This window comes from Oncorhynchus nerka, linkage group LG13 (genome assembly GCF_034236695.1).
Source record: "Oncorhynchus nerka isolate Pitt River linkage group LG13, Oner_Uvic_2.0, whole genome shotgun sequence".
Taxonomy (NCBI): Eukaryota; Metazoa; Chordata; class Actinopteri; order Salmoniformes; family Salmonidae; genus Oncorhynchus; species Oncorhynchus nerka.
Window position 1 is genome coordinate 58,100,730 of NC_088408.1, and position 8,759 is coordinate 58,109,488.

The following is an 8,759-nucleotide window of genomic DNA, read 5'->3' on the forward strand; positions in this document are numbered from 1 at the left end:
AATTGAGTAAAATGGCCATTGTTCCTCCCGCTGTTATGGAAAAAGCTACACACTCGGATGATATATCATCGAATATATATTTTAAAAACTACCTGAGGAATGATTATAAAAAATGTTTGACATGTTTCTGTGGACATTATGAAGACTATTTGGAATTTCCATCTGCGTTGTCGTGACCGCTCTTTCCTGTGGATTTCTGAACATAACGCGACAACAAACGTTGGTATTTTGGGTATAAAAATATTATTTTTGGAACAAAAGGAACATTTGCTGTGTAACTGGGAGTCTCGTGAGTGAAAACATCCGAAGATCATCAAAGGTAAACGGTTAATTTGATTGCTTTTCTGTTTTTCGTGACCAAGCTTCCTGATGCTAAGTGTACATAATGCTATACTAGGCTATCGATAAACTTACACAAACACTTGGATTGCTTTCGCTGTAAAGCATAATTTCAAAATCTTAGACGACAGGGTGATTAACAAAAGGCTAAGCTGTGTTTCAAAATATTGCACTTGTGATTTCATGAAAATGAATATTTTCTAGTAATATTATTTGACTATGCTATTCAGCGGTTGCAGACTGAAATTATCCCGCTACAGGTAAAATGGTCAGAGTGGGGTGTTCTCTCATTTGTGTCTGGAAGTAGCTAGCATGCATGTAAGTCGCTCTGGATAAGAGCGTCTGCTAAATGACTTAAATGTAAACAGACAGAGTTAGCTAGTTAGCTTGGGTGCCTGACTGCCGTTGTGAGGTCAGAACGCTTGGATCAACCGTACTAATCTGCCAGATCGTCCAGTGTGGCAGCACAGTTGCAGTCACCAACACTCTGGACAACCTAACCAGCTCTGCTAGGGCGAGTATTGATCAGTGAGCTGTTCTCTCATTTTTGTCTGGAAGTAGCTGAGAAGTTAGCTTGGGTGCTTGACTGCTGTTGTTAATACAGAACGCTCGGATAAACCCTTAAAGAGGGTTGGGCTAAAGCTTAAGAGGGTGTGAACGATGCTGAATGGTTGTAGACAAAGAAGAGCTCTATAGTTGGTACCAAAACGTTCAAATGACATTTTCTCAAAAGTGAGGTTACAACTTTTTTGATCCAAGATGGCATAGCAGTGAAGACGTTTTGTTCGTATCTCGTGTATTTTTCGTATTTTTTGTATATAAATTTCAACTTTATTTTCAATCTCTTTTTGATTTTTAATACGATTATACCTTCCGGTAACCTGCCTCACCCAATGTGATACGGTATCGCTGTTATTATTATTTTTTTTTACTTTAGAACACATTCAAGAACCTCCAGAAGCTAACCAGCTAATTAGCTACAAGCTATTTAGTCATTGTTAGCCACTGCTAGTGGCTTTTACCTTCTGCACAGATACCAGCCCTGTTCTTAGCCTGGATAATACTCGCCAGTCTACCAGTATCGGACTGTCTTTCCACAACAACGCCGGATTCCTGCCGTAATCCCTGGACCACTACTTCTGATCTTCACAGCTAGCTTGCAGCTAGCTAGCTCACAGCTTGCAGCTAGCTAGCTCACAGCTAGCTTGCACTCACCGTGGCATCCAGTACCGAAGCTATCCCTGAGGCCCACCTCCCGGCCTACACAGCTGTTCACCCGAACCCCACTCATACACGGCTAGAGCCCAATACTCCACCGGATCCTTGCTGTAAACTCTGGACCTTGGCACAGGTTCACCGCTGCTACCGATTGGCTGTAGTGGCTACTGCCACGAAGCTAGCACCAATTAGCCGTGAGCCAGGCGCATCTCCCGGCTAGCAAACTAAATTCTACAATACCCATCTGGCTTGGATTCTCTGTCGACACGGCCCCCCGCCGCACCACCACGATTGGTCTGCCGATGAATACTCCATCCGCTGTGCCTTCAACCAGCTTCCGTCGGAGGGCTACTAACTTTAAACGCTGTGTTGCCCGAGTGCTAGAGTAGTGGCGGCTCCCCTGTTCCATCTACTGCTGCCCTCTGGACACTATGATCACTTGGCTACATAGCTGATGCCTGCTGGACTGTCCATTAATCACGGTACTCCATTCTGTTTATTTATTTATTTTATCTGTCGGCCGCAGCAGCAAACTCAGGCTCTGTGTGTAGTTAATCCGACCCTCTCTGCCTAGTCATCGCCATTTTACCTGCTGTTGTTGTGTTAGCTGATTAGCTGTTGTTGTCTCACCTGTTGTTTTAGCTTGCTCTCCCAATCAATACCTGCGATTACTTTATGCCTTGCTGTATGTCTCTCTCAAATATCAATATGCCTTGTATACTGTTGTTCAGGTTAGTTATCATTGTTTTAGTTTACAATGGAGCCCCTAGTTCCACTCTTCATACCTCTGATACCTCCTTTGTACCACCTCCCATACATGCGGTGACCTCACCCATTACAACCAGCATGTCCAGAGATACAAACTCTCTACAGCCTCCTCCCTACGACCTCATCACCCAGTGCCTGGGCTTACATCCGCTGTACCCGCACCCCACCATACCCCTGTCTGCGCATTATGCCCTAAATATATTCTACCATGCCCAGAAATCTGCTCCTTTTATTCTTTGTCCCCAACGCTCTAGGCGACCAGTTTTGATAGCCTTTAGCCGCACCCTCATACTACTCCTCCTTTGTTCCGCGGGTGATGTGGAGGTAAACCCAGGCCCTGCATGTCCCCAGGCACCCTCATTTGTTGACTTCTGTGATCGAAAAAGCCTTGGTTTCATGCGTGTCAACATCAGAAGCCTCCTCCCTAAGTTTGTTTTACTCACTGCTTTAGCACACTCTGCCAACCCTGATGTCCTTGCCGTGTCTGAATCCTGGCTTAGGAAGGCCACCAAAAATTCTGAGATTTCCATACCCAACTATAACATTTTCAAAGGGGGAAGAGTTGCAGTCTACTGCAGAGATAGCCTGCAAAGTAATGTCATACTTTCCAGGTCCATACCCAAACAGTTCGAACTACTAATTAAAAAAATTACTCTCTCCAGAAATAAGTCTCTCACTGTTGCCACCCGCTACCGACCCCCCTCAGCTCCCAGCTGTGCCCTGGACACCATTTGTGAATTGATCGCCCCCCATCTAGCTTCAGAGGTTGTTCTGTTAGGTGACCTAAACTGGGATATGCTTAACACCCCGGCAGTCCTACAATCTAACCTAGATGCCCTCAATCTCACACAAATCATCAAGGAACCCACCAGGTACAACCCTAAATCTGTAAACAAGGGCACCCTCTTAGACATTATCCTGACCAACTGGCCCTCCAAATACACCTCCGCTGTCTTCAATCAGGATCTCAGCGATCACTGCCTCGTTGCCTGTATCCGCTACGGGCCCGCAGTCAAACGACCACCCCTCATCACTGTCAAACGCTCCCTAAAACACTTCTGCGAGCAGGCCTTTCTAATCGACCTGGCCCGGGTATCCTGGAAGGATATTGACCTCATCCCATCAGTTGAGGATGCCTGGTCATTCTTTAAAAGTAACTTCCTCACCATCTTAGATAAGCATGCTCCGTTCAAAAAATGCAGAACTAAGAACAGATATAGCCCTTGGTTCACTCCAGACCTGACTGCCCTCGACCAGCACAAAACATCCTGTGGCAGACTGCAATAGCATCGAATAGTCCCCGCGATATGCAACTGTTCAGGGAAGTCAGGAACCAATGGCCAGCTTTTTCAAGCAAAGATTTGCATCCTGTAGCTCTAATTCCAAAAAGTTCTGGGACACTAAAGTCCATGGAGAACAAGAGCACCTCCTACCAGCTGCCCACTGCACTGAGGCTAGGTAACACGGTCACCACTGATAAATCCATGATAATCGAAAACTTCAACAAGCATTTCTCAATGACTGGCCATGCCTTCCTCCTGGCTACTCCAACCTCGGCCAACAGTTCTGCCCCCCCCACAGCTACTCGCCCAAGCCTCCCCAGCTTCTCCTTTACCCAAATCCAGATAGCAGATGTTCTGAAAGAGCTGCAAAACCTGGACTCGTACAAATCAGCTGGTCTTGACAATCTGGATCCTCTATTTCTGAAACTATCCGCCGCCATTGTCGCAACCCCTATTACCAGCCTGTTCAACCTCTCTTTCATATCGTCTGAGATCCCCAAGGATTGGAAAGCTGCCGCAGTCATCCACCTCCTCAAAGGGGAGACACCCTGGACCCAAACTGTTACTGACCTATATCCATCCTGCCCTGCCTATCTAAGGTCTTCGAAAGCCTAGTCAACAAACAGATCACTGACCATCTCGAATCCCACCGTACCTTCTCCGCTGTGCAATCTGGTTTCCGAGCTAGTCACGGGTGCACCTCAGCCACGCTCAAGGTACTAAACAATACCAAAACCGCCATCGATAAATGACAGTACTGTGCAGCCGTCTTCATCGACCTGGCCAAGGCTTTCGACTCTGTCAATCACCATATTCTTATCGGCAGACTCAGTAGCCTCGGTTTTTCTAATGACTGCCTTGCCTGGTTCACCAACTACTTTGCAGACAGAGTTCAGTGTGTCAAATCGGAGGGCATGTTGTCCGGTCCCCTGGCAGTCTCTATGAGGGTGCCACAGGGTTCAATTCTCAGGCCGACTCTTTTCTCTGTATATATCAATGATGTTGCTCTTGCTGCTGGTTATTCTCTGATCCACCTCTACGCAGACAACACCATTCTGTATACTTCTGGCCCTTCCTTGGACACTGTGCTATCTAACCTCCAAACGAGCTTCATTGCCATACAACACTCCTTCTGTGGCCTCCAACTGCTCTTAAACGCTAGTAAAACCAAATGCATGCTTTTCAACCATTCACTGCCTGCACCCGCACGCCCGACTAGCATCACCACCCTGGATGGTTCCGACCTAGAATATGTGGACATCAATAAGAACCTAGGTGTCTGGCTAGACTGTAAACTCTCCTTCCAGACTCATATCAAACATCTCCAATCTAAAATCAAATCTAGAGTCGGCTTTCTATTCCGCAACAAAGCCTCCTTCACTCACGACGCCAAACTTAGCTTCCAATGCTCTACTCAGCAAACTGGATGCAGTTTATCACAGTGCCATCCGTTTTGTTACTAAAGCACATTATACCACCCACCACTGCAACCTGTATGCTCTAGTCGGCTGGTCCTCGCTACAAATTCCTCGCCAGACCCACTGGCTCCAGGTCATCTACAAGTCCATGCTAGGTAAAGCTCCACCTTATCTCAATTCACTGGTCACGATGGCAACACCCACCCGTAGCACGCTCTCCAGCAAGTGTATCTTACTGATCATCCCTAAAGCCAACACCTCATTTGGCCGCCTTTCCTTCCAGTTCTCTGCTGTCTGTGACTGGAACGAATTGCAAAAATCGCTGAAGTTGGAAACTTTTATCTCCCTCACCAACTTTAAACATCTGCTATCTGAGCAGCTAACCGATCGCTGCAGCTGTACATAGTCCATCTGTAAATAGCCCACCCAATTGATCTACCTCATCCCCATACTGTTTTTATTTATTTACTTTTCTGCTCTTTTGCACAACAGTATCACTACCTGCACATGACCATCTGATCATTTATCACTCCAGTGTTAATCTGCTAAATTGTAATTATTCGCCTACCTCATGCCTTTTGCACACAATGTACAGTATGTAGACACTTTTTCTTTTTTTTCTACTGTGTTATTGACTTGTTTATTGTTTACTCCATGTGTAACTCTGTGTTGTTGTCTGTTCACACTGCTATGCTTTATCTTGGCCAGGTCGCAGTTGTAAATGAGAACTTGTTCTCAACTAGCCTACCTGGTTAAATAAAGGTGAAATAAATAAAACAAATTTAAGAATTACTTTCCCATTGTTCCTCAAATGCAGTATATGGTATTCAATTTTGTAGCTCTGTATCTCTGCTTTCATCAAACGCAAATTGTACTTCATAAGACTGATTCAAGGAGGTCAGTCACATTTGTGGAATTTCTTTCCTTCTTAACCCAATTGAGATGGTTTGGGATGAGTTGGAACATAGAGTGAAGGAAAAACAGCCAACAAGAGCTCAGCATATGTGTCACGTAACTAGGAGTGGTGGGTGCGGAGTCAGGAGCAGAGGGTTTTTGGGGTTTGCCGTATTTATACCGGTAAGAATAAGGTCACGCCAACAACAACTGGCGAAAATAATGACCTACCCAAAATAGGACACCAAACAGTCTAAAAACATAACCAAACACAACCAAAACAAACAAAAACAACCCCGCACAAAAGCAGGCGGGCATAGAAGGCTTAACCTCATAGTCCGCCCCATCCCGCATGCGGTATCGTTACTACAGCCTCAAGCTCATTACCATAACGCAACGTTAGCGATTTCTAAAAATCGCAAATGAAATGAAATAAATATGCCTGCTCTCAAGCTTATCCTTTTCTTAACAATCCTGTCGTCTCAGATTTTCAAAATATGCTTTAGAACCAGAGAAAATCAATAATTTGTGTAAGAGTGGTGATAGCTAGCTTAGCATTTAGCGTTAGCATTTAGCACGCAACATATTCACAAAAACCAGCCAAGGAATCAAATAAAATAATTTACCTTTGAAGAACTTCAGATGTTTCAATGAGGAGACTCTCAGTTACATAGCAGATGTCCAGTTTTTCCTGAAAGATTCTTGTGTAGGACACATCGTTCCCTTTTGTTACTATGCATTTGGCTACCGAAACCAACCGAAAATTCAGTCACCTACATGTCGAACTTTTTTCCGAATTAACTCCATAATATCGACTGAAACATGGAAAACGTTGTTTGAATCAATCCTGGAGGTGGTTTGTCATATATCTCTCCATTGAAAGCACCGTCCTTGTAGCCTGGTTTGTTCTGAGATTCGAATGGAAAAATACTGGGAGCTGAGTTTTGCGCACCAAATGCCACGCAGACACCAAGAGGGACACTTGGCAATTGTAGTCTCTTATGGTCAATCTTCCAATGATATGCCTACAAATACGTCATAATGCTGCAGAGACCTTGGGGAAACAAGATAAAGAGTCCGTTCATTCCTGTCGCATTCACAGCCATATAAGGCGATCATGGAAAACGTAGCCTCAGAAATCCTGTGCATTTCCTGGTCGGTCATACATCTTGGTTTTGCCCGAAGCATTTGTTCTAAGGGACTCACAGTGAAAATCTTTGCAGTTCTGGAAACGTAAGACTGTCTTCTTTCCAAAACTATCAATTCCAAGCATATTCGAGCATCTTTTCGTGACAAAATATTGCGCTTAAAACGGGCACGTCTTTTTATCCAAAAATGAAATACTGCCCCTAGAGTACTAACAGGTTAAATAGCCCTGAACAAAACCCCAAACGAGAAACAGGTGAAACCTATACAGACATAACCAACAGAAAATGAAAAGGGAATCGGTGGCTGCTAGTAGACCGGTGACGACGACCGCCGAGCGCCGCCCAGACAGGAAGAGGAGCCACCTTCGGTGGAAGTCATGACAATATGTGGGAAGTCCTTCAATAATTAAAAAAAAACATTCCAGGTGAAGCTGGTTGAGAGAATGCGAAGTGTGCAAAACTGTCATCAAGGCAAAGGGTGGCAACTTTGAAGAATCTAAAATCTAAAAAACACTTTTTGTTGCATCAGATGACTTGGCCTCCACAATCACCCGGTCTCAAACCAATTGAGATGGTTTGGGATGAGTTGGGCCGCAGAGTATTTGGTATTTTATTAGGATTCCTATTAGCTGTTGCAAAAGCAGCAGATACTCTTCCTGGGGTCCACTCAAAACATGAAGCATGACATATAATGGTTGCTCAACTAAAACTTTTGAGATTTAGAGGTAATTTGTGGTTTAGTACGGTACCCTGCGTCACTGCTTCATCACGCCAGACCAGCGCAAGGTGAAGTTAGAGCACTGATTATGCTTTTGGGCCCGAAGTCGCTAATGTGTCTCTAACTGACAATGAATGGGCGAAATAAACCAAATAGAAACTGATATTTGTGCACGACTTCAAAACTGAATTTCAGTTAACTGAATCATGAGGATGAAGAAGGTGATTGAATTTAGAACAATAGTGTAAGAATTGCTATTCCTCTGTCCTGCATGCTCACACCAGGGAAAACTACACGTATGTTTTAGTTACTACTCGTCAGTATTACTTACTAAAACTTGTTACACCAGGTTTTTATTCTAAGATAAATGAAAATGTTCAATTATATTCCATTTTATTTTTAAGTTATATGTGTTGACTGAATATATGCAAGTGATGTCTGCTAAATAATCAAGTTGGTGGCACGGTCATTTAGCCTCGGCACCTACATAAAGCTGGGTGATTGAGTGGCTAGCATACAGCAGAGTGGCACAGCGGTCCAAGACACTGCATTGCAGTGCAAACTGCGTTGCTACATACGCTGGTTCGATCCCTGTGCCAGCTGCGACCGGACGACCCATGAGGCAGCGGTGGGCTTTTGGTAACACTCCCTCTAAAATAAGAAATAAATAATTATAAATAACAAACTGGCTTTATTTACAAATTAGTATGAATGTCTCACCCCATGTTCAATAATAGCCAAAATATTGTTATTTTTTAAACAAACTATTATTATTATTATTATTATTAATTCATTAAAATTATATAAAATCCCCTTAAATATTCTCACAGATCAGATTTTCCCTAATAAAAAATGCCTTTAGATATTAATTTAGAATCCTCCAATCCTCCAATCCTCTAAATGTAATTATTGGCGGAGAGTCAAGTCATTGAAAAAAATATTTTTAGATGTACTGTAGGCCTACCGTAGGCGA